The sequence below is a fragment of the Mixophyes fleayi genome, chromosome 10, assembly GCF_038048845.1.
Source record: "Mixophyes fleayi isolate aMixFle1 chromosome 10, aMixFle1.hap1, whole genome shotgun sequence".
Classification (NCBI taxonomy): Eukaryota; Metazoa; Chordata; class Amphibia; order Anura; family Limnodynastidae; genus Mixophyes; species Mixophyes fleayi.
Genome location: NC_134411.1, coordinates 58,044,027 through 58,069,740, shown reverse-complemented (window position 1 = coordinate 58,069,740; position 25,714 = coordinate 58,044,027). Strand labels below are relative to the sequence as shown.

Genomic DNA, 25,714 nt, shown 5'->3' with positions numbered 1-25,714 from the left:
ACAATTATCAGACTTCTTTGAAACTACACAAAAAATACAACTTTAGAACCGTTTTAAATTTCTTAATCTATTATTTTTATTTCTAATTAACCACCATTTTGAATTTTTCCATGATGTCACAACTCTACCTCTCATTTCTATAAAATACTTTACAATATATATCTTTATCAAGCATGCCAACAAAAGGAAAAGTGTTTAATATAATGTACCATATATGATTGTGTGAGAGATATACATTTTATGAGCTTCTTGTATTAATGCATTTTGTATAATTACTGCTGAAAGAAGGATGGTCTGCAGTCTTGCAGATCATTCTCTGTGACCTTTGCCTTACATTTCTTTTCTCTTTGTCAACATGTTTCTTCTCAAGAATGTGCACATCAAGCAACTTCTGTTCCAGGAATCCACGACCCCCACATAAGGCCTACGTGATTGAGATAAGGACATCTGCTTTCTGTCATGACCACAAACTGCTGACATGTACAAGCTGCCTTCACAAACCTTGTATTCCTTATCTCCTTTTTCTGTATTTGTGTATAAATAAAGCTACTCTGACTTAGGGCTGGTCAGAACCAGATGGAGTTTCAGCCTAATATCTGAACTTGTCTGTCTCTCTATCGATCGATACCCACAAGGTATAGCAGCCGGAGTTCAGGAGAAAGGACCCGTTTAGGTCATCTCTGACAATTGCATCTCCACCTTGTCTTAAAAATGGCTCATCCATGTGGTTCTTTACACAGCAGCCTATCACACATTGCACCAGCTAAACCTGCATTATGGTCACTCAATCTCACCTGTTTCCCTCTTCCTGCATTCACTTGCTAGTCTGAATTGAGCATGCACACACTTGGTTTGCTCAAATACTTCCTGCATCCTCTTGATTGGCTAATTGCCAGACAGCTCTGTCTATTTAAAACACCTGCTTCTCTACTTAGTTGCCAGATCTTCAGGTCTACTCTCCTGTTCAGATGTCCTGTTCCCTGAGGTCTCCAGCACATCTATCCGCAGATCATCAAAGCTTCTGTGACTACTCCACTATCCTGTGGTAACGCTCTGCAGATTACTGCTAACTGTTCTCTGAGTCTCCAGCACATCTCACCGCAGATCATCACAGCCTCTGTGTCTACTCCACTATCCTGTGGTAATGCTCTGCAGATTATTGCAACCTGTTCTCTGAGTCTTCAGCACATCTACCCGCAGATCACCGCTACCAGTCTCCAGTATAATCTGCATACTCGCCTGCTGTCCCTTATATGATGCCTGCGGGGGAACATAACAGACGCACACAGATACCTTACCTTTTGAACGATGACCACCTTCCGTCTGCTTCAGATTCACCCCTGCCGCTCTCCGCCTCGGCGTCCTGCTCTTTCCCTTTCTGGCAGGCCAGCAACTGTACCTCCATCAGATCACTCCCCATTCCTATAGATGAGAAACAGATTACAACCCTTGCTTACCAGAAAGGGACTGTCCGAGGCTACGGCAAGGAGAAGAGACCTTCACTCAACCCTGCGTGCCGCTGCCTCGCTTTGCTCTTGCCAAGGGCGGGGGACTACGAGTATCTGGGACCAGGAGCAGTCCTGCCCCCGACACTCCACTTACCCCTCGGTCAGGGCCTAACCAGCAGTAGGAATTGAGAGCAATACTCACCGGGGCACTCCAACTTCCAGTCTTTGCTCTCCTGCTCCTCTCCGTCATCTGTGGAAGACAGAACACAACACATCCTCCCTCTACTCTACAGGTGAGGCTAAATGTACCACCCACACAACTGATACTAGCTAACAACAGGAGCTCTGACCCTAAAACAACAACTAATGGTCGGGTATGCAACTTCGCTAGGTACTGGGTGTAGTGCACTACCTAGACCTCCTCCCTCTACCTGCGAGGAACACCAGCTGGTGTTCACCTTCTACCCTGTCCCTCACCCAGGTTGTACCGAGAAGACTATCTTCTCACTATGGGGTCACTCACAGAATCCCATGGACCAGTCGCCACCGGCACGACCGGGACTCACTGGAGCAACGCATCACCGGGGTGGTGGCTTCCGCTCGGAACAGCCAGTGGCCACTACCGGAACTCGAGAGGGTCGCTTTCACCCAAGTGGAACACCGCCCCAATCTGGAATCGCCAGGGACCCTGCCGGAACTCAGACTGGGACACCCAATTGGAACCACGGGACGCACCCCTGGAACTCAAAAGGGCTGTGCTGCACTGCCAGTGAGGGGCCCAATCACTGCCTCAGGAATTCCTTTGTAACCCCGGGGACGTACAGGATGGGAAGACTACTGTGTGTCCTAACCCTCTCTACGTGTGTGCTCTAGCTAACCCCTTGACCCCACAGACACAGAGTATCACAGGATTACAGTCAGAAACAAGAGCCTTCCTTTAATGGGGGCCTGACATCTTGCACCTGGAAGGAAACATACACAGCACAATACTGTATTTCACCACACAGGCGCAATAACGTGCAATAACACTTTGCTGTTGTATCTGGAAGGCTGACAACGGTATACACTTACCTCTGCTACCTAACCAGTCAGTTTGTATAGCAATAACAGGAGCCTGCTGCTCAACTGTTGCCTAGGATGATCACCTAGATTTACTTACACCTCTGGGTCCTGCACCCTATTCCAACTCAGGGCTCTCATGCCCGTTCCACCTATAAGGGCCTTGTGCCCTGCCTGTCTAATGGGGCCTTGTGCCCCTCTCACTACAGGGCTTGGTGCCCTCTTTACTATGGGCCTTATGCCCAGCTACCTAGGGCCTTGTGCCCTCTCTCACACTATGGGCTTTCTGCCCAACTAACTACAGGGCAATGTGCCCTTACAAGTCCCTACCTATTGCTACCTGTGCCAGGGCCTTGTGCCCACTATCTGGTGCCATGGGCCAAGTGCCCAACAGTGCCCCAGAGCCTTTTTTCCCGACCTGACTGTGCAGGGGATACTTACCTGCTCTGCGCAGGATACTCAGCTTGTCCCCGATACCTTCTTTTCGGGTCTTCTATACCCTCCAGCCGGCGGCATCTCTTCTCCTGTTCAGCACGACTGTCTTCTGGGCGGGGGCGCTCCAAGCCCATATAAGGGCTCCCCGTCGACGCCTCCGGCGTTCTCTTCTTTTGGCAGGGTAGCTCTTTGCCCTGACAAGGGCACCCTGACACCTCCGCCGTCTTCTTCCTTCTTCTGGGCAGCGGACTTTCCACGACATCCTTTCTGGGTCCGCCGACGGACTGAACTGATGATGGCGGCTTAAATAACCGCCGGAACGCCGTCATCAGTCCGTGCCGCCGTGAGTGCTCATTTAGTTCGCTGCGGCGCCAATAATTCATACGGCTGGAGGTGAGCCAGGATTGGCTCACTTATCCGACCTCCGATTGGCCTGCAGGGGAAGGCGAGCCCTGATTGGCTTACCTGCCCACTGCTGCGGGGAAAGAAGAGGAGAAATACTCACCGGCACTGGAATGAAGGAACGGTAAGTAGATTTTCTTCTTTTCTCTCTTCACGGGCACTTCCGCAGAGTACATCTTCGCCCTCTTCATGGGCACAGCAGCGGGGCACATCTCTACACTTACTCTCAGTACATTGGCTGTACTGTTGCCCTGGGAAACTGTGTCTTAGGGCTATATTTACTAAACTGCGGGTTTGGAAAAGTGTAGATGTTGCCTTTAGCAACCAATCAGATTCTAGCGCATTCTACAAAATGACAGCTAGAATCTGATTGGTTAGTATAGGCACCATCTCCACTTTTTCAAACCCACAGTTTAGTAAATATACCCCTTAGTCTCTCAGTCATTGGGCTACTTCTCATCCGTGGCATCTTCAGTTATTATCTTGATTCTCAATACAGCCTCGCTCATCACCCCCTAAGAGGACCATGACCTGCGGTCTGGGAGCAGCTCACTCCAAACTCCCTTGCTGGACTCCCTGGCGAACACCTTCCTCACCATTTGACTGTGCGCCTCTCGGGAGGTAATATCACGTGACCCAGCTGTACGGGCACAGTCATTTTAACATTCCTAAGAAATCCTTATATAGCCTTGTAATCCTTATATAAAATAATAAACTTAAACTGCTTATTAAAAAATACAGTGCTATTTTAAGTTGCACTCTATTCGTATGATGCAACAATATACATTTCACACATTACCTTCAAATTTACATATTATACAGGCCTGAAAATATACATTTCACATCAATTAATACAGTTGTTTTAATAAACATGTTTAAATCAGATACTTCGATTTGCTATATTTATATAACTAACTTAATATTAAATTAGTGACAGCATGAAAAAATTCACTTATGAAATTATATTTAAACTTACATTTTTACAGCAAAATCTACAATTGAAATACATTTTTCTGTACAAAATTTATCTTAAATGTCCCAAGATTATATCAGCAACTTCCAGCCTTGAGCAGATTTTGGTCACTCAACAAATAAATGCAGACATAAATTTGATGACCCCACTCTATGTTGGTAGGCCCAAAACTGTATATCCATTTGCAGAAAGTTGAGAAAAACTGTATCGCGGCCCCACATCTTCAATATATTTTCAGATTAAGTCAATATTGTCCATTCAGGTGTAGATTTTGCAATAAAAAGAGATTTACTTAATATTAGAACTTAAGTTACAGAGTTACAAAAGGCATAGTACAGTAGTTCATATACGACCTGTCCCTTCATGGTCCCAGCAAACAAGAGAACCTTGAATGGAATGCAGGCTAATTCAAAAACTTTTACAACGGTGGGTGTGTTTACAAAAGTATATAATCACAGAGTTCATATGAATGGTTTACAATGAATCAGCATTCACTTCACTGATCTACTTTCTTAAAACAGATATTTGAGCAAGTTATAGTTCCTAACCTTTTCACAGTATTTTACCAGCAATTCCTCAAATAAGCAATATGCATAATAACTATAATATTGCAAATCAGGTTGTATACAATAAATTATTTTATTATTATAAATAAAACTTTAACATGTGCATGGCATCATGAAATCTGGAAATTACCAGGCCATTCTGAACCCATTGTCAGAAAGCTGGGCATCCATCGAAGTTCATGATCAGCAGCAGTTCAATGACTGCAAACACACTTCAAAGAGCACTCAGGAATGGTTCCAAACAAGAAGCTGGATTGTTTTGAACTGGCCAGCAATGAATCTAGATCTAACTCACTTAGAACATCTGTGGAGATATCTAAAATCAGCAGTTGGCAGAAGACACCCTTCAAATTAGGTAGAACTGGGGAAGCTTACACAAGAAGAATGGAGCAATCTGCTAGTAGGGAGGTGCAGGAAACTCATCCATGGCTCTAGTAAGCAGTTGATTAGTTATTTTGACCAAATGCTGTGCTACCAAATATTAAGCATAGGGTGTCAATTATTTTGTCTCTGACATTTTTTATTATCTGATTAAAAAGGATATGTAGTATTAAATTTAGAATCAAAAACAAAAGTTGTGTACTTTAAAAGAGGATGATTAGTGGACCCCAAATACTGTTGTTAATTTCACCTGTTTAGAGGAAATCGGGAGTTTTTTGAAAAATGTGCGGATGCCAATGTTATTGGCCCCAAATGTAGAGAGGTTTATTTTGTGGTAGTTGATTTGTGACCGACACTGCTAGCAGTTTCATGTACAATAAAACTGTAGTTTAGGTGTTTACAACTGTCTCTGTCTCTAAAATCATTTGGAACTGCTTTGGTGATGGTCACAGCTTGACAATAAATAGCTGTGCGCCCCGTTTTCTTGACTGGACAATCAGGAAAAATTAGGTCACAACTAGATCAGCACACACCACATCCCTTCATCCAGACCTCACACTTTACAGTGGGGCAATAAACTTTTCCTAGTAGTCTTCATACCTTTGAATACTGGAAATTGGGACGGTCCCAGGAAATTTAGGATTTTTGAGAAATGTATTAATTATATATATATGTACATTTTCATTATTTTTAATTTTGCTTTAGGCATGTTAAACCTGAAGAACTTAAAGCTGCATTTCTTTCTGTGGATCCGGCCATTGATGATCAGACACTGGATAAGTATGTAACTCAAGCATTTTAAGTACCCAAAGACCAACTTGAAGAAACTAGGCCATTGTCTCAGGCACATATATTTCATTATTTGGAGGCGGGAGACACCTCTATAAGCCTGCATTAAACATGCTAAATACATATATATGACACAGTAAATAAAACTTGCAAAATATATATGTTATGAATGGTATCTTTCAAGTATATTTTAATAACAATCTGAATAAATTTAGTAAAATGTTTATCCAAGTAATATTTTTTTCCTTTGTAAATAGTTCTTAGGAAGGGTGTGGTAGGTTTTTTCGGCTGTCAGAATGCCAACACACCTCACAGCGAAAATAGCGAAGCCTATAAGTGTGACAGGCACAAAATCTAGACTCACCATTTAACATCGAGCCACTATTCCCCCCACGCTTAATGACCGGCACATGTAAAATGCGACTTTCACAAATCACTCCAGTCGCACATTTTATATGTGCCGGTCATTAAGCGTGGGGGAAATAGTGTTAGTCTGTTAGATGGTAAGTCTAGATTTTGTGCCTGTCGCCCTTCTGCTCCACGGGAGGTTTCTGTCCTCCCTGAGCTCTCCTGAGCTTGAAGAACAATAGCTCCCTGTTAAGATAGTCAATATCTTGCGTCGTTTCCTGCAACACTTTGGAGTTTGAATCCACTTTGTGTTCAATAGAAGCAGTACGTTTGGTCAGCTGCGCAATTTTGCCTCGGAGATCCGCCGACAGCTTTTGAAAATCGACTGTGAAGGTATTCTGGAGTGAAATCATCATAGCCGGAATAGTGGCCAAAGCGTCCGCAGATTCATTCGGGTTTTCCAATGAGGCTTGAGGAGATGAGGGAGGAGAAGTGGTATGCGCGGGAGAATCCTGTCTTGTCATGTGTTGTAGGATTCCCGTCTGTGTCCCCCTCTTACCTCTGGAGCTGTTCTTATGCATAGTTGGTAACAAAACACCAAGCAGGATTTATAGGCAAAAAAAATTAAAAAAGGGTGTGTCTCAGGGTGGGCCGGGCCAGATGATGTTAATTAAATGGACATGAAAGGAGAGCAAGTGCCCAATCCAGATTGGAAGATGTTGTCTAAGACTTGAATAAGTGTGAAGCCACTTGATTGTATTAAACTCACTTCAGCCGAAGTATTACTGTTTGGCCACTAGATGGCAGTGTAGACACATTAACATAGGAACTAAATTGTACAACAGATGTGGGACATTAACTTCAGATGCAATTTTCAAGTTAGCTAGTAGAGGGTGGTAAATCCTCACTCCACGTATAGGAGCAGCGTAGATCTGGGTTTGGCTAATGTTAACCTCTTAATGTCTGAGGCCTTTTTGTGTCTGTGTACTGCGGAGAACTGGGGCCACAGCATCACAAGATCCCTGCTACACACCTGTGCGCTGGCCGCGTGCAGAAGTATACGTACAAGTCACTTAACAATTGGTGAGCCCCAGGAGGGAAGGCCCTCCAGAGTAACCGAGGAATACCGACGTTCTGCCAGGGAGACTGGTCTGGAACAGAGGTAACAGCGGGAGAGGTCGCCCACTCAGGTATAGCTCTGGAGACAGCGATGGTTCTAATCTGTGCAGCCAGCGTGGGGGAACCCGCTCCACAGCGTATGTTTGGCTGCCAAAGTGGGGGACCGCAGTGCTGTCACGGCTCAGGCACACATACCTGCGGGGGTGCAGGACAGATCCCTCCGGCGTCTGGGCTGGTGGATGTCGGCGGCGGCTCAGGGTTAGGTTTTCCAGAGACTCACTCTGCCCTGGTGTCCGTCTGAACGCTGCAGCGCCTATCCCCCAAATTGATCACAATATCTTTGTGAGTGGCGGCGGTAGACTGCAGCCAGGAAAGTCAGCTGGGCTGTCTAAATAAGGTAGTTCTCAGCCACCACAGCAACAGTACAAGTAGTCAGCGGGGCCAACGGAGAATCCCCTCCAGGTGAAGGCAGAAGGCTGCACATGCGAGTCCACATCCCGCAGCTAGGCAGTAATCAAACACACCCGACGGACTGACAGGCGGAGGTGGGCTGACAACCACCAGCCGAAACTGTGAGTCCCCGATGGGTGAGCGCCCACAATCCAGGTGGTAGTGTGCGGTCTTGGGGCCCAGGGGCTGTGTCTTATCGCGGGCGGGCGCGTGGAGTGCTAGGCCGCAGGCACAAGATCCGGATGTACGCCGGAGCCACGGTTGTAGGAGGGCTCAATATGATGCCACAATACTGAGGAATCCAATGCCGCCCAAAGATGTTCAGATGGGGCACTCAGGTCTTCACTTTTAATGGAGTTTATGGGAGTAAAGGCTGGAGCTCAATCCCCGCACGTCAGAAATCAATGGCTGCCAGGCCACGCCCCCTCAACGGGTTTTTTTTATCTCACTATCCTTAACACCATTTTCCTTTCCAAAACATTTAATCTCACTCTTCTGCCAATTAACTTTAAAGCCTGAAGCTCCACAAAATAGAGACAACAAAAACTTTGCTGTTCTCAGAGTTCTCTCTGACTCTTCTCCCTCCACTCCCTGGAATCAGCACTCCTTTCATCACTTTCTCTTTCCTTATCATGTTTAATAAAGGTTCCAAAGCACAAATAAAAACTATTGGTAAAAACGGGCACCCTTGATGTACCCCTGATTTAACACTAACCTTACCAGTCAATGATCCATTCACTAAAAAACAACTACCACTATTTTAATAAAGACTACTTATCACTTTCACAGTATCTCTTGGGAAACCCATCTTTAGCAATACCTGAAACAGAAAATCATAGGATAACCTATGTGGTGAAATGGGGTATTATTATCACCTCAACCAGTCTGCACCTTGTTTCGCACAAACTGTGGACTATAAAAACATATACTTTTTCTAGCCCTCTGGTTCCCCATATTTGTCAGTCATATCTAGACTTCTATATATTCTATTTGAAAATAGTTAAAATGTCTGCCAGCATGTTTTTCTTATCTTGCAGACTAGTCCATTGTTTCAGCCTTTGCAAAATGATTATTGTCCACCAGTCCTGTATAAATGTACATCACAACAGGAGGTCTCATGTATTAAGATAGGAAAAAGGTTCACAGATAGAGCTCTATGTTTAATTACATAGGACTGCATTGTGTATTTAAAATGTAATGTGTCTGAATTGCGATGTCTCCTGTTTAAACAAAATCTTCTGTATAGCCACAGAACAATACCTATCCTTAAATATATAAAGAGTGGCTCATCTGCTATTCCTTTGTCTGTATGTTTACCTGTGAAAAGGAAAACACAGAAAAGAACCAATTAGGCAGGTCCTGAAATTGCTCAGAAGGTCATTTATGGCTTTAAAAAGGAGCTCCAGAGAACAGCAAATGGGCATTTACTACCGAGTGATAGCTGAAGTCAGGCTGGCTTTGAGATCTAGATCTCTGCCCCTGACAGAAAATGGACAATCGGTCCCTGGAGTATTGACTTGGCCCTGATCTACCTCTCCAGGTCTTGGGGAGCTGTGTCTCTGCCAAAAGCGGAGTGACAGCGACTCAGGACCACTGCCTTACTGGTAGCCTCAAAGGAAAGAGGGGGAGAAGCTTGGATGGATAGACAGCAATCCATGAAATTGATAAGGATACTGGTGAGGTGTTTTATACCATGTATGTTGTCTGTGCCAGACTGTAGTGTTATTTGTTGCAAGTTATTATTTAAATATGTTTATTGCTGTTTGGTGCTACCATTTAGTTAAATAAACCTATTTATTTTATTTCGGATATTTGCTTGGGTGATTTTGAAACTTGGATGTGTTGATGATGTTACTGGACCTCGAGGTGTGCAGACGTGTCTGCAGAGCTCTCTACTGGAGTCCTGACTGGTGCCCTGTCTCACCCCGAGATGCCTCCTCACGCTGCCGCTGCCCTCGACTGACTCTCACAGCCCATCCACGGTGATGTCCTCCTCGTACCCTCGCATCCTGCCTGACCCGACTCCCGGCTACCGCCTACCACCACAGACTGCGGCCTCTGCCTTCGATCTACCCGGCCTCTACCTCCCATCCTCCACTTACCGCTTGGCATCCACTGTGCAGATGGACGCTCATCCTGGTCCTGACTCCCGGTTACCTTGAGGTGCACTTCTTGGGCGTTCCTGGGTCTTGCTGCCTTGTCTGCTGGCCGCCGCCATTTCCACCTACTCTAGGCCGCGGCTTGGGCCTTCAGCTGCTTCCGGTTCTAGTTACCTCCGATTCGCTGTTCCTGTGAGTCTGCGGCCTGCTCCACTCCGTGGCCTGCTCTAATACCCTCGGTTCTGTGACCTGCTCCATTACCTACACCGGTAGAGTTACCTACTCCAGTTCTGTGACCCTCCATTACCTACTCCGGATCCGTGACCCTCCATTACCTGCTGTCTTCTGCCTGCCACGTCCTGGTTCTTCTGCCGCCTGGTCCGCCGCCATCTCGACTCCCGCTGCCTGCTACTTCTTTCTGTGCAAGCTGCCTGTCTACCCTCCTCGTCTCCCGCCGTTTGATCCACGAACAATGGCCTGGCTCACACTCCCCGGTCTCTGGCATTGCTCTGGTACACAGGCCCCATCTCTGCCACCAACTGGACCTCTGCATAACCAGATCCTGATGGCTGGTCCGGACTGCTACAGTGACTATCTGCTGTGATCGGCCCTGCACTCCACCTCCCCGGTCTCTGGACTCTGATCTCTCAAACCTGGACTCTCCTACTTCACACCTGGTACCAGCTCTCTGAAGCTCTCATTTACTTCTTTTACTTTACTTTCAATTGCATTTACTAGAAGTTCTTAATCTTTTTACTTCTTTTAATTTTATAATTTTGTACGGTATTGTATTGTACTTTATTTTAATCTATTGCACCATACCTTTATTTGCTCTATTTCACTTCATCTGCACTTGTTTTAATTTTACTGCACTTTATTTTTGCATTTCATATTGTCTTCGTCTCTGCCTTTGTTCTTGCATTGTACAATGCCGCCCCGTACCTTTCCTATACCTATCCTTTCCCCTAGCCCCCTTCTCCTGCCCAACTCTCACTACCCTGCCTCTCACCCTCCCCCTTGCCCTACCACCCCTGATAATCTCATCCGCATCTCCCCTGCTCCCTCCCTCCCTTTCTCATGTGCCCTCTGGAACTTCAGGTCTGTCCGCAACAAACTATCCTCCATCCATGACCTCTTCATTTCCAAATCTCTTAATCTCCTTGCCATCACTGAAACCTGGCTTACTTCTTCTGACACTGCCTCTCCTGCTGCTCTTTCCTACGGGGGTCTCTCCTTCACCCACTCCACCAGGCCGGATGAGCGTCCTGGAGGAGGTGTGGGCCTCCTCCTGTCCCCTAACTGCACTTTTCGGGTAATTCCTACCTTACCTTCCCTCTCCTTCTCCTCCTTCGAAGTTCACTCCATCCGTCTCTTCTCCCCTATCCACCTCCGTGTATCTGTCATCTACCGTCCCCCGGGCCCCTCATCCCTTTTCCTTGACAACTTTGCTGCCTGGCTCCCCCATCACCTCGCCTCTGACCTGCCCTCCATCATACTTCGCGACTTCAATATCCCCATTGACAACCGTTCCAACCCCGCCACCATCAAACTTCACTCCCTATCCTCCTCTCTAGGTCTCACCCAGTGAACCTTCTCCCTCACCCACTCACTGTCTTGGTCACTCCCTCGACCTTGTTTTCTCTCATCTCTGTGATCTCTCTGACTTCTCTAACTCTCCATTCCCACTCTCTGACCACCATCTCCTCTCCTCCACTCTGTCCTCCTCCCCTACTCCCCCCTCGCCTAAAGCCACCCTAACAAGGCGCAACCTTGATGCTATTGACCCTACCTCCTTCTCCTCCTCTCTTGAGTCTTTCCTATCAACCCTCCCCTCCCTGGCCTGTCCTGACCAGGCGTCCTCTCTCTACAACCTCTCCCTCTCCACTGCCCTGGATGCTGTCGCCCCGGCCTCCGCTATCCGCCATCGCCGCCTCATTCCTCAGCCCTGGCACTCCAAACTTACCCGCTTCCTCCAAAGGTGCTCTCGCACTGCTGAACGCCTCTGGAGGAAATCTCGTTCCCTGGCTGACTTCCTTCACTATAAATTCATCCTCTTCTCTTTCTGCTCCGCCCTCTTCTCGCTAAACAATCCTTTTTCAAGTCCCTCATTTCTTCTCAGTGCTCCAACCCCCGCTGCCTCTTCGCCACCTTCAACTCCCTCCTCTCTCCCCCCCTCCTGTTCCGCTCTCCCTCTCTGCTACTGACTTTGCCACCTTTTTCGCCTCCAAAATTGAGGCCATCCGACTAAACACCTCCTCCTCCCCCTCTCCCGCCACCCTCATTGCCTCACCTCCCTCCAACAACCAACGCTGGAGCTCCTTTCGTCCCACAACTGGGGAAGAAGTTCGCTCCCTTATCCTCTCCTCTCCTCCCTCTACCTGTCCTCTTGATCCCATCCCCTCCAACCTCCTTCGCTCTCTTTCTCCCACTGTCTGCTTCTACCTCGCACACCTCTTCAACTTATCTCTCTCCGGTGTAGTCCACTCCTTTAAAAACGCTCTTATCTCTCCTATCCTTAAAAAAAACAATCTTGACCCCACCTCTCTCGCCAATTATCGCCCTATCTCACTCCTCCCCTTTGCCTCCAAATTACTTGAGTGGATTGTCTGCAGCCGCCTCGCCAGTCACCTCTCCGACTTTTCCCTCCTGGACCCCCTCCAATCCGGCTACCGTCCTCTCCACTCCACCGAAACTGCCCTGGCCAAGGTTACTAACGACCTCCTATCGGCCAAATCCAAGGGTCACTTCTCCCTTCTTATCCTCCTCGACCTCTCCTCAGCCTTTGACACTGTGGACCACCCCCTCCTGCTGCAAACTCTTCTCTCTCTTGGCCTCTCCGGATCTGTCCATACCTGGTTCACCTCTTACCTCGCTAACCGCTCCTTCTCTGTATCCACATCTGGCTCTTCCCCCCCCTACCCTCTCCCTGTTGGTGTCCCGCAGTGCTCTGTTCTTGGCCCTCTACTTTTTTCGCTCTACACTTCCCCCCTTGGTGCTCTCATCTCCTCCTTCCGTCTTCAGTATCACCTGTATGGTGACGACATTCAACTCTACATCTCTTCTCCAGACCTTTCTTCCGCGGACCTCACCGCCATCTCCTCCTGGATGTCTGCGCGCTTTCTCAAAATCAATATATCGAAAACGGAACTCATTGTCTTTCCTCCGTCCAGACTCCTTTCCCACCACGACCTCTCTATTGTCGTCAACAACACCACCATCTCCTCTGTCACCCAACTCCGCTGCCTGGGGGTCACCCTCGACTCCTCTCTCTCTTTCTCCCCCCACATTCATTCACTTGCCCAAGCCTGTCGCTTCCAACTACGCAACATTGCCCGCATCCGTCCCTTTCTCTCTCAGGATGCCACCAAGACCATCATACACGCACTCATCATCTCCCGCCTGGACTACTGCAACCTCCTCCTCACCGGCCTCCCCCACTTCCATCTCTCCCCCCTCATCTGCCTCCCCTCTCTGTCTCGCCTTACACTGGCTCCCCTTCCCCTACAGAATCCTTTTCAAACTCCTCACCACCACTTACAAGGCTCTCTCCCACTCTACTGCCATCTCTAACCTCCTCTCCATTCACACTCCTGCTCGCTTCCTGCGCTCAGCCAATGATCGCCGCCTCTCCTCCACTCTTATCACCTCTTCCCACTCCAGAATCCAAGACTTTTCCCGTGCAGCCCCCCTTCACTGGAATGACCTCCCTCGTTCCATCCGCGTCTCTCCTACTCTGTGCTCCTTCAAACGTGCACTGAAAACCCACCTCTTCCTTAAAGCCTACCAACCATCCGTATAACCCCTTCACCTCCACTCGCTCTCTCCTTTGCCCATCTGGCTCCCCTTGTGTCTTTCTGTTTTCCCTCCCTTAGGATGTAAGCTCAAATGAGCAGGGCCCTCTTCCCTCCTGTCTCCCTACCTGTTCTTCTGCTCCATGCTTATTGCTTTAACCTACCTGGAGTTTCTGAAGTACTGGTATTTTTGTTTATTGTTTTGTGCTGTTTCACCCTGTATAGTGTACTGTTTGTATGGTGTACGGCGCCGCGGAAATCTTGTGGCGCCTAACAAATAAAGGATAATAATAATAATAATAATACTACAAGGTAAAACTCTGTATCATTACAACCTATCATAAGCTTTCTCAAAATCCACTGAAAAGACCGTCAAATTCTGTTCCCTCTCTTTTACATCACAATATGTCTGTCAGCAAACTCAGATTTTCTTCAATATTCCTATTCGGAACTTCACACAACGCGTTCTCTTGTACCACTTGCTCTACTATCTCTCTCATCCTAAGAAAAATTAACTTAGCAAAAATGTTATAATCTACATTTAGCAAAGTAATAGGTCTCCAGTTTTTTAAATCTTTCTTATTTTCCTTTTTAAAAATTATAACAGCCACTCCATCCTTCATTGAATGCACAACTTTCCCATATTGCCACATATATTTACACAGCTCCAATACATCACTACTTATGACTTCCCCAAAAAATCTATAAAATTCCATAGGTAATCCATCTTTCCATGGCGTCTTATATTTTGCCATTCCATCTGTCACCCTTTTTAGTTCCTTCTTCTTTATCTCTCTCAGAAGGTCAAAAAGATTGTCTTCATTCACTTTACCTTCCAAACCACCTATGATTTCCTCCATTAACTCCACATCCTTATCCTTTTCTCTATAGATATCCTCATAGAATATTTATATTACCTTTTCCATCTCCTTCTCTCTTACTTCTTCCCCTTTTTCATTTTCATTTTTCCTTTTCATCCAATATAAAATAGAAGAATTTTATATTGGATTCTTTAAAATACAGGCAACCAATGTAGAAACTGACAGAGTGGCTCAGCAGAGGAAGAACGGTTAGCAAGGAAAATCAATATAGCCGCTGCGTGCATAATAGATTGTAGGGGTTCAAGTCTGACTTTGGGAAGACCAGTAAGGAGGGAATTGCAATAGTCGATACGGGAAATGATGACTGCATGAATTAAGGTTTTTGCAGTGTCTTGTGTGAGATATGTGCGTATTCTGGAAATGTTTTTTAGATGTATGTAACATGATTTAGATATGGAGTTGATGTGGGGAATAAGTGATAGTTGTGAGTCAAGGATTACACCTAGGCAGGGTGGGGTGGGATTTATGGTCATGTTATCAAGAGAAATATCAGGCAGGAAGCTTCTGTTTTTGGGTGGGAATATTATTAATTCTGTTTTTGAAAGATTGAGTTTGAGTTGGCGAGAAGACATCCAAGATGAAATGACAGAAAGACAGTCAGAGCACTTCTATATATTTCTTACTGATCACTTTAAAAGCTCTCATGTTTTCGGGGTCTTCTTAAAGCGGTCCTGGCCTGGTCTTACAAATGGATTCAGCGGCACTTTTATGAGACAAACAATAGATCTGACTTACTTCTTGCTAGGTAACCTAAGCAAAGACAAATCCAATATGAAATAAATAACATTTTCCAAATTAAATGCTCAACCGTTCAAACACTTTATCACCCGGACTTACTTGAAGTTTGAGTTTCAATCCTTCTAACCTATGTAACCTGAATACCCCTTGTCCCCCCAGACCTCAATCAAGCTATGGATGACTACCCATACTCATGTAACCAGCCAAAAATCTCCCAAAAAGCTGTCAAACCCTCAGTTCCAGTGGTAGCCAGTTTAACAACACTCACTACCCCAACATGGACTACGACAACATGAGGTTTCCGAAGAACTACTACCCCGACCTGTAAAAAAAACAACTTACCACTATCCTCACCGTAATCCTAACTCCTAACCCTAACTTGTAACCCTAATCCCCCTAACCCCAACCCCTAAAATAATACTTACATTAGATGAATGGCAGCCGGGTCTGTGCATCACCACTGTAAGAGGAGTCGAGTTTTCGCGTGACTCCTTTTTTTTTTTTCAGTTCGGGGTAGTAGTTACTCGTAATCCTCATGTCATCATACTCCATGTCAGGGTAGTCAGTTTCATTAATAGGTACTACACCCCTCAGTTCTGAGAACTCAGTGGAAGAGATGGTAGTCACTTTGCGCTCCAAGAAGCCTCTTCTGCCTCCCTGTCTCTTATTAAATGAATTTTGCCAGCATTATTTGACATACTACTGAAATAAAGTCACAGTCATCAAAAAATTTCTTCCAAACTATCTTACACTCCTCAATCGCTTCAAGGATGACCTGGACTCTTGGAAAGGTCTATATATTTCCTTAGTAAGTTGCGTCACCTGCTTCTAAGGCTCATATCTTTTTCATACCTTATCCATTAGAGTTCTCTCCATCATTTCTTTCTTCTCTGCAACAGCTGGTGATGTGATTCATCTGGTCTGACAAGAATACTTAGGGCCGCCTTCTCCAAAATCTTATTCAGCAGCTGGTTTGGGCATCCACAGTTTTCATAAATACTACAATGCAGACTAGTTAGCACAATGCATACAATAGCATTCCCTTTCAGGTATTAGAGTCTGGGTTGACATTCAGTCAGCAGTGACAGGTAGCTTACCAGTATGTTCATTACACTGGTTTCCTCTAACTCAGGTATCTGCTCGTGTTCACACCATCCTTTGCTTTCTCTAGCCATCTGGACCTGTTGTAACAGGATAGCCACTTTGGCTCCTTTTCCTTCCCCATTTCTTCTCTTTTGGGGTATCCCAGCTTACCACCATGGCTATCGTTACCCATGTCCTCCCTATGGTCCAGAGCACATATTTTGCTTTTTAATAACCTTTACAGAACAGGACTCTTTCAAACTTAGGGGATTTACCTGGCTTCTCAAAAAGGTAGTTCTACCAATATCTACAGCTCCAATGTGTCTTCCACTGTGCTAAGAGACACCTCTTGAGCAGACCACTATCTATGATGGAGAACCTCTTTCTGGTCACTCCTCCAGAGTCTTGTTTAGATGCTCTATAGTGCTCTTCTTCCCATCACAAATGGTGAGAAGGACTCATACCTAACAAAATGGGAAAATTATTTTGCTGACTCCTTACACCTGGAACTGGCTGATATTCCTGAAGGAGTTGCTAAAACTTCCCTCAGTGTCTCAATCAAGCAGAATGCCTTGTTATTCTGACAATGCTATTATGTCCCAATTAGACTCCGTATCATCTACCCTGTGTCACTCACCGCACTGTGAGTGCCATTTCTCCTGTGTTCAGGAACCGTGGCCGTCCGCCATCCTGAGAGTCTGCGCATGTGCAGCCCTTATGAAACCTTCAGTACCTGTTGCTTTTAATTGATTGGATGATCAGGCAACCCTCCCTATTTAAACCACCTGTGATCATTATCTAGTTGTCTGATCTTGGAGTCTCATTCCCCATGAGCCTCTGAAGGTGTTCCTGTGTTTCCTCGTGTATTCAGCTCCAGCTGATTCCTGTCTACTTCTATTGTGGTTTCCAGACCACTTCAACTCTCCTGTGTTCATCGTGTCTGCACTCAGCTGATTCCTATCTGCTACTGCTGCCGGATTCAAGTCCGCCTCAACTCTCCTGTGTTCATCGTGTCAGCTCTCCACTGATTCCTATCTGCTACTGCTGCTGGATTCCAGACCGTCTCTACTCTCCTGTGTTCAGCGTGTCTCCCCTCCGCTGCCTTCGCTACTACTGCCGGATTCCAGACCGTCTCTACTCTCCTGTGTTCAGCGTGTCTCCCCTCCGCTGCCTTCGCTACCACTGCCGGATTCCAGACCGCCTCTACTCTCCCGTGTTCAGCGTGCATTCCCTCCGCTGCCTCCGTTACTACTGCCGGGTTCCAGACCATCTCAACTCTCCTGTGTTCATCGTGTCAGCTCTCCACTGATTCCTATCTGCTATTGCTGCCGGATTTCAGACCGTCTCTACTCTCCTGTGTTCAGCGTGTCTCCCCTCCGCTGCCTTCGCTACTACTGCCGGATTCCAGACCGTCTCTACTCTCCTGTGTTCAGCGTGTCTCCCCTCCGCTGCCTTCGCTACTACTGCCGGATTCCAGACCGCCTCTACTCTCCCGTGTTCAGCGTGCCTTCCCTCCGCTGCCTCCGCTACTACTGCCGGATACCAGACGCCTCTACTCTCCCGTGTTCATCATGTTTCCAGTTTTACTTACCACCGCTTCCTGAGTATTGCTCCGTTGATTCCCGCTTACCTTCCGTGCGCTGCACCAACCTGATTACCGCTTCCACCCTCCAGTGGACTCTCCTCCTGGCGGCGTTTAGCCGTTCAGGTATCCCTGCACGTCTCCTTGACAGCCTGCTCTCCTGAACCGCGGTATGCATACTTTCCATTGACTTTGCTATTGTATTGCATATCCGTCTGGACTGTGTTGTGTTCATCTCCGGAGTCTTCCATCTACTGAGACTATTGTTACTATTGACTTTGTTTCCTATTACCTGGATCTCTATAGTGACTTTGTATACTTCAGCAGCGCTTGTCAGTTATTATTGTATTGTGGTTATCATCGTAAGATCCAGTTCCGTGTGCCCCGTGTATCCTCAGTATTCCATTCATCTCCTCGTGCCCCTCCTCACATATATATAGCAGTGGTACAACTTGCTGTACGCAGACCACTGACTTCCCCGTTACCTACTTGCACCTGGAATCCATTCCTTTACTATAGACAGTGGTACAACTTGCTATACGCAGACCACTGACTTCCACTAACTCCTCTCTACTCCTGGACATTCCTCCTCACTATAGCAGAGGTACAACTTGCTGTACGCAGACCACTGACTCTCCTCACGTTTACTTGTCCATCTGGTTCCTCGTGTACATACATCTAAGTCATTACCAGTTGCTGCTAGTCATAGACTTTCCTTGAGCATTCTCTCACCATCTGCTGATTCTCCTGTTCCGTTGTCACCCTGCTACCAGAGGACCATAGTACCAGCTATATTACTCTGGTAAGAACATCATCTGGTGATATCCTGGGCAAAGACTCCTAGTGCCCGTGACAGTAAGATCAGGCCATGACAGACCCAGGAGCGGAACCTACAGCTAAAGAGATGCTGCAATATCTGGATACCCGTATTGAACAACAGGATGTTCGCCAACAACAATTGCTGCAATGTTGCCAGGCGTTAGCCTCCCAAAGAACGTCTGCGCAAAATATCACAGCTACTGTTGATGCTCCTGTGCCTTCCTCCGTTTCCCCAGTGCCATCCCAGGTGTCTACTGCTTCCACGCTACACCTGCCTACTCCTTCAAAATATGATGGAGACCCCAAAACATGCAGGGGTTTTCTAAATCAATGCTCAGTTCATTTTGAGCTTCAACCTCACAATTTCTCTACTCATCGTTCAAGAGTGGCCTATCTCATTTCCTTGTTTTCCGGACAAGCTCTCGCATGGGCTTCCCCTCTGTGGGAAAGAAATGATCCATTATTACAAGATAGTGCCAAATTTATTTCCACGTTTCGAAGTGTATTTGATGAACCTGGTCGTGTTATTTCCGCTGCATCCAGCATCCTCCGTCTACTTCAGGGTTCTCGTACTGTAGCCCAGTACGTCATTCAATTTCGGATATTAGCCTCTGAACTTCAGTGGAACACTGAAGCTTTAATTGCCGCCTTCTGGCAGGGGCTTTCTAATAAAATTAAAGATGCACTGACTACTCAAGAATTACCTACTTCTCTAGAAGATTTGATTTCTCTTTGCCATCGTGTAGACATGAGATTTCGTGAAAGAGAGTCTAAAAAAACAACTTCATTTAAAGCACCTCTTCGCTCAAGTTCTCAAGTTCGCCCAGTTTCATCTCCGGTGATACCTATGGAGATAGGTCGCTCCAAATTAACTTCAGAGGAGAGGGACCGAAGAGTAAAAAATAGACTTTGTATCTATTGTGCTGATTCTACTCATATGATCAATTCATGCCCTAAAAAATCGGGAAATTCCAGGCCCTAACCAGTTCTGGAGAGGTGAAGTTAGGGTCCCTGGAGTCCTCTCCATGTTCTACGAAATTAAAAGTTTGCGCTTTTGATGTTACGGTTTCCTTTGCTACCAAATCTTTCATGTCCCAAGCACTTATTGACTCTGGAGCTGCAGGAAATTTTATTTCTAAATCCCTCATGAATCAATGGTCCCTACCAGTGATTACTTTGAAAATACCTATTACTGTGACTGCTATCGATGGATCACGCATTATTAATGGTCTCATCACCCACAGTACGACTCCAGTAACCCTTCAAATTGGTGTATTACACCAGGAAGAAATTTCATTTTTAATTCTTCCTGTTACTACCAGTCCAATTGTATTAGGCCTTCCATGGCTTCAACGTCATTCTCCCCAGATTGACTGGCACACTCCTCAAGTTACGTCTTGGGGGCCTGAATGTCATCATCATTGCCTCTCTCAAGTCGTTCCTCTCAAAATACAGCAATCCTCCATTTCACCTTGTTCACCGGGACTTCCTCCTCAGTATGCTTCTTTTGCCGATGTATTTGATAAAATTCAGTCTGAACGTCTTCCTCCTCATCGTTCGTGGGATTGTCCGATTGATCTTCAACCTGGCAAGACTCCTCCCAGGGGTCGTGTGTATCCACTTTCATTACCTGAAACTCAAGCCACATCTGAGTACATCAAAGAGAATCTCCAGCGAGGATTTATTCGACCTTCTACCTCTCCCGCTGGAGCAGGGTTTTTCTTCGTAAAAAAGAAGGATGGGTCATTACGTCCTTGCATAGATTTCCGTGGACTTAACGCCATAACTATCAAAAATCGGTATCCCATTCCATTAATTACTGAGTTATTTGATCGTATCAAGGGAGCCCGGATCTTTACCAAGTTGGATCTTCGTGGTGCCTATTATTTAATTTGAATCAGGTCCGGTGACGAATGGAAGACAGCTTTCAACACCAGAGACGGGCATTATGAATATTTAGTAATGCCCTTCGGGTTATGTAACGCCCCCGCTGTTTTTCAGGGTTTCATTAATGAGATCTTCCGGGACTTGTTATATGTTTGTGTCGTCGTCTATCTGGACGACATATTAATCTTTTCTCAGGACCTGCCTTCTCATCATCAACATGTGGCAGAGATCCTTTCCAGACTCCGGAAAAATTCATTATTCTGCAAGTTAGAAAAATGTTCATTCGAGTTGCCCCAGATTCCATTTCTGGGATATATTGTCTCCGGAGTTGGTCTTCAGATGGATCCGGAAAAGCTGAATGCTGTATTACATTGGCCTCAGCCAACTACTCTTCGGGCAATTCAGCGTTTTTTAGGTTTTGCTAATTACTATAGACGCTTCATTCAAGATTTTTCCTCGATTGCATCTCCTATTGTGGCCCTAACTCGTAAAGGGGCCAATACTAAACAATGGTCCTCTGAGGCCCTTCAAGCCTTCCAGTTTCTCAAAGAGTCCTTCTCCTCCGCTCCTGTTCTTCGACAGCCTGATGTGACGCTTCCTTTCTTCCTAGAGGTAGATGCCTCTAATGTTGGCTTAGGAGCCATTCTCTCCCAAAGATCGGAGCAACAAAAATTCCATCCTTGTGCCTTTTACTTTCGGGGTCTTCTGCCTGCGGAGAAGAATTATACCATCGGGGACAAGGAGTTGCTGGCTATAAAAGTAGCATTAGAGGAATGGAGATATTTGTTGGAAGGAGCTCGTCATCCTGTGACAATTTTTACTGATCATAAAAATTTGTCATATTTACAGTCTGCTCAATGTTTGAATCCTCGTCAAGCAAGATGGTCTCTTTTCTTTTCTCGTTTTGAACTAATCATAACCTTCAAACCAGCTGCGAAAAATAAAAAAGCAGACGATCTATCTCAAGCTTTTGTGACGTCCTCAGACGTTGAAGATGGTCCTAACCACTCTATATTAGACCCAAATGTGTTTCTCTGGCTGCTTCTTCCACTAAGGTGCTACCATTTGGGAGAACCCTCGTGCCTCCTGCTCTTAGGAAGAAAATCCTTTCGTGGTTTCACTCTTCTCGTTTTTCTGGACATTCTGGTGAATGCAAGACTTTTGAAATTCTTTCTCGAAGTTACTGGTGGCCTTCTATGAGGAGAGATGTCAAAGATTTTGTGGCTGCTTGTGAATTGTGTTCCCAGTTTAAGACTCCCCGCAGAACTCCAGCAGGTTTGCTTCAACCACTACCCATTCCTTCCAAGCCGTGGACCCATATTAGTATGGACTTTGTTACTGATCTCCCTCCTAGTAAAAAGTGCAATACTATTTGGGTAGTGGTGGATAGATTTTCGAAGATGGCACATTTCGTTCCTTTGACCGGTTTACCTTCTTCATCTACTCTGGCTGATTATTTCATCAAAGAAATCTTCCGTATTCATGGATGTCCTTCCGAGATTGTTTCAGATAGAGGAGTGCAATTCGTTTCCAGATTTTGGCGGGCCCTCTGTAAGACCTTGGGTATCCGATTATCACTCTCATCCTCCTACCATCCTCAATCAAACGGACAAACCGAAAGGGTCAATCAAGATCTTGAGACTTTTATAAGGATGTTCTCGTCAGCCAACCAAGACAACTGGGTAGATTTGCTTCCATGGGCTGAATTCGCTCATAACAACATGTATCATGAATCATCTTCTAAAACGCCATTCTTTGTGGTTTACGGTCACCATCCGTCTTTTCCGGAATTTCCTGCCCTCCCTCCCACCCAAGTTCCTGCTGTAGAGACTGTTTGTCAGACCTTCAAAAATATTTGGTCTCAGGTCAGAACCTGTTTAAAGAAGACATCTGCCAGATATAAGTCTTTTGCAGATAAAAAGAGACGGGCTATTCCACCACTTAAAATCGGAGATCGTGTATGGTTATCAACCAAAAATATTCGTTTGAAGGCCCCATCTATGAAGTTCGCTCCTCGTTTTATTGGTCCATATAGGATCATTCAAGTGATAAATCCAGTTTGTTTCAAACTTCTACTACCTAAGAACCTTTGTATTTCCAATGCCTTCCATGTGTCTTTGCTCAAACCTCTTATCATCAACCGTTTCTCGGTCCCTCCTTCAGCACCTCGGCCAGTTCAAGCTCATCAAGAGGAGGACTTTGAGATTACTCACATATTGGATGCAAAAATTTCGCTAGGAGTGCTTCGTTTCCTTGTTCATTGGAAGAGCTTTGGTCCTGAAGAGCGTTTATGGATTAAAGCAGAAGATCTCAACGCTCCAGCTCTTCTTAAGAAGTTTTATTCCAAGTTTCCGGACAAACCCGGTTCCATGTGTTCTGTGTCCACCTTTAAAAATGGGGGTACTGTCACTCACCGGACTGTAAGTGCCATTTCTCCTGTGTTCAGGAACCGTGGCCGTCCGCCATCCTGAGGGTCTGCGCATGTGCAGCCCTTATGAAACCTTCAGTACCTGTTGCTTTTAATTGATTGGATGATCAGGCAACCCTCCCTATTTAAACCACCTGTGATCATTACCTAGTTGCCTGATCTTGGAGTCTCATTCCCCATGAGCCTCTGAAGGTGTTCCTGTGTTTCCTCGTGCATTCAGCTCCAGCTGATTCCTGTCTACTTCTATTGTGGTTTCCAGACCACTTCAACTCTCCTGTGTTCATCGTGTCTGCACTCAGCTGATTCCTATCTGCAACTGCTGCCAGATTCCAGTCCGCCTCAACTCTCCTGTGTTCATCCTGTCAGCTCTCCACTGATTTCTATCTGCTACTGCTGCCGGATACCAGACCGTCTCTACTCTCCTGTGTTCAGCGTGTCTCCCCTCCTCTGCCTTCGCTACTACTGCCGGATTCCAGACCGTCTCTACTCTCCTGTGTTCAGCGTGTCTCCCCTCCGCTGCTTTCGCTACTACTGACGGATTCCAGACCGCCTCTACTCTCCCGTGTTCAGCGTGCCTTCCCTCCGCTGCCTCCGTTACTACTGCCGGGTTCCAGACCATCTCAACTCTCCTGTGTTCATCGTGTCAGCTCTCCACTGATTTCTATCTGCTACTGCTGCCGGATTCCAGACCATCTCTACTCTCCTGTGTTCAGCGTGTCTCCCCTCCGCTGCCTTCGCTAATACTGCCGGATTCCAGACCGTCTCTACTCTCCTGTGTTCAGCGTGTCTCCCCTCCGCTGCCTTCACTACTACTGCCGGATTCCAGACCGCCTCTACTCTCCCGTGTTCAGCGTGCCTTCCCTCCGCTACTACTGCCGGATACCAGACGCCTCTACTCTCACGTGTTCATCATGTTTCCAGTTTTAGTTACTACTGCTTCCTGAGTATTGCTCCGTTAATTCCCGCTTACCTTCCGTGCGCTGCACCAACCTGATTACCGCTTCCATCCTTCAGTGGACTCTCCTCCTGCCGGCGTTTAGCCGTTCAGGTATCCCTGCACGTCTCCTTGACAGCCTGCTCTCCTGAACCGCGGTATGCATACTTTCCATTGACTTTGCTATTGTATTGCATATCTGTCTGGACTGTGTTGTGTTCATCTCCGGAGTCTTCCATCTACTGAGACTATTGTTACTATTGACTTTGTTTCCTATTACCTGGATCTCTATAGTGACTTTGTATACTTCAGCATCGCTTGTCAGTTATTATTGTATTGTGGTTATCATCGTGGGATCAATTTCCGTGTGCCCCGTGTATCCTCAGTATTCCATTCATCTCGTCGTGCCCCTCCTCATATATAGCAGTGGTACAACTTGCTGAACGCAGACCACTGACTCCTGTTTCCCATTGGCACCAGTTTCAAGTATCCTCTCACATAAGCAGTGGTACAACTTGCTGTACGCAGACCACTGACTTCCCCGTTACCTACTTGCACCTGGAATTCATTCCTTCACTATAGACAGTGGTACAATTTGCTATACGCAGACCACTGACTTCCACTACCTCCTCTCTACTCTTGGACATTCCTCCTCACTATAGCAGTGGTACAACTTGCTGTACGCAGACCACTGACTCTCCTCACGTTTACTTGTCCATCTGGTTTCTCGTGTACATACATCTAAGTCATTACCAGTTGCTGCTAGTCATAGACTTTCCTTGAGCATTCTCTCACCATCTGCTGATTCTCCTGTTCCGTTGTCACCCTGCTACCAGAGGACCATAGTACCAGCTATATTACTCTGGTAAGAACATCATCTGGTGATATCCTGGGCAAAGACCCCTAGTGCCCGTGACACTCTGATACTTCTGGTGCTTGTTGGAGGAATTGCGGTTTTTCCTTCAGGTATCGTTGAGTTGCCCTAAACTCTAGCTATTTTGGAAAAAAGTAATATCTCTAGCTACAAATTTCATTGGTTTGGAGATCCCACATGACCCCAAGTATATCCTGCTCCCTTTACCTATCCCAGACATTCCCAAACACTCCCTTAAACAACTTTGACACATTATTAATGTTGTCATATGACAAATATCAGCATCATGGGAAAAATCCTATCACCTAACATCATCTCGGTCTGCAAGTGAGTATGGTATGCTTATCAAATGGAACTCATAAAAGGTATTCTGACGATCTTCTCTGTTTCTTTCCATAATATTTCGGTTTCTTGGACCTCCTTGCATGGTCCACCTCTGATTACTCCCTAATCCAGTATTTGGTTACTGTCTTGTTTGGATCCGATCTGTCATACTTACTTACTAGCAATTTCTCCCTTAGCCCTCACCTGTGAGGAATTAACCCCCTTCCTTTTATTCTGTCCCCCCAGCCCTCCTCTGTCTCCTCTCCCCTTGTTTCTTTGAAAGCTTTGTATCCACAGTCTCTGT

The 25,714-nt window shown here is 46.1% G+C and overlaps 1 protein-coding gene across 2 annotated transcripts in view; it reads left to right on the top strand.

Annotated features, from left to right (window-relative positions):
* The window catches only part of TSNAXIP1 (translin associated factor X interacting protein 1), a 403,075-nt gene that overhangs the window by 375,117 nt on the left and 2,244 nt on the right, over positions 1-25,714 (top strand). Inside the window, exon 16 of one of the 2 annotated variants that reach the window (XR_012679541.1) lies at positions 5,970-6,044. The gene's annotated coding sequence lies outside the window, so the exon portion shown is untranslated. Of the gene's footprint in view, positions 1-5,969; positions 6,232-25,714 lie in introns of those variants that run through there. The other variant, XM_075188810.1, reaches the window with a different exon arrangement.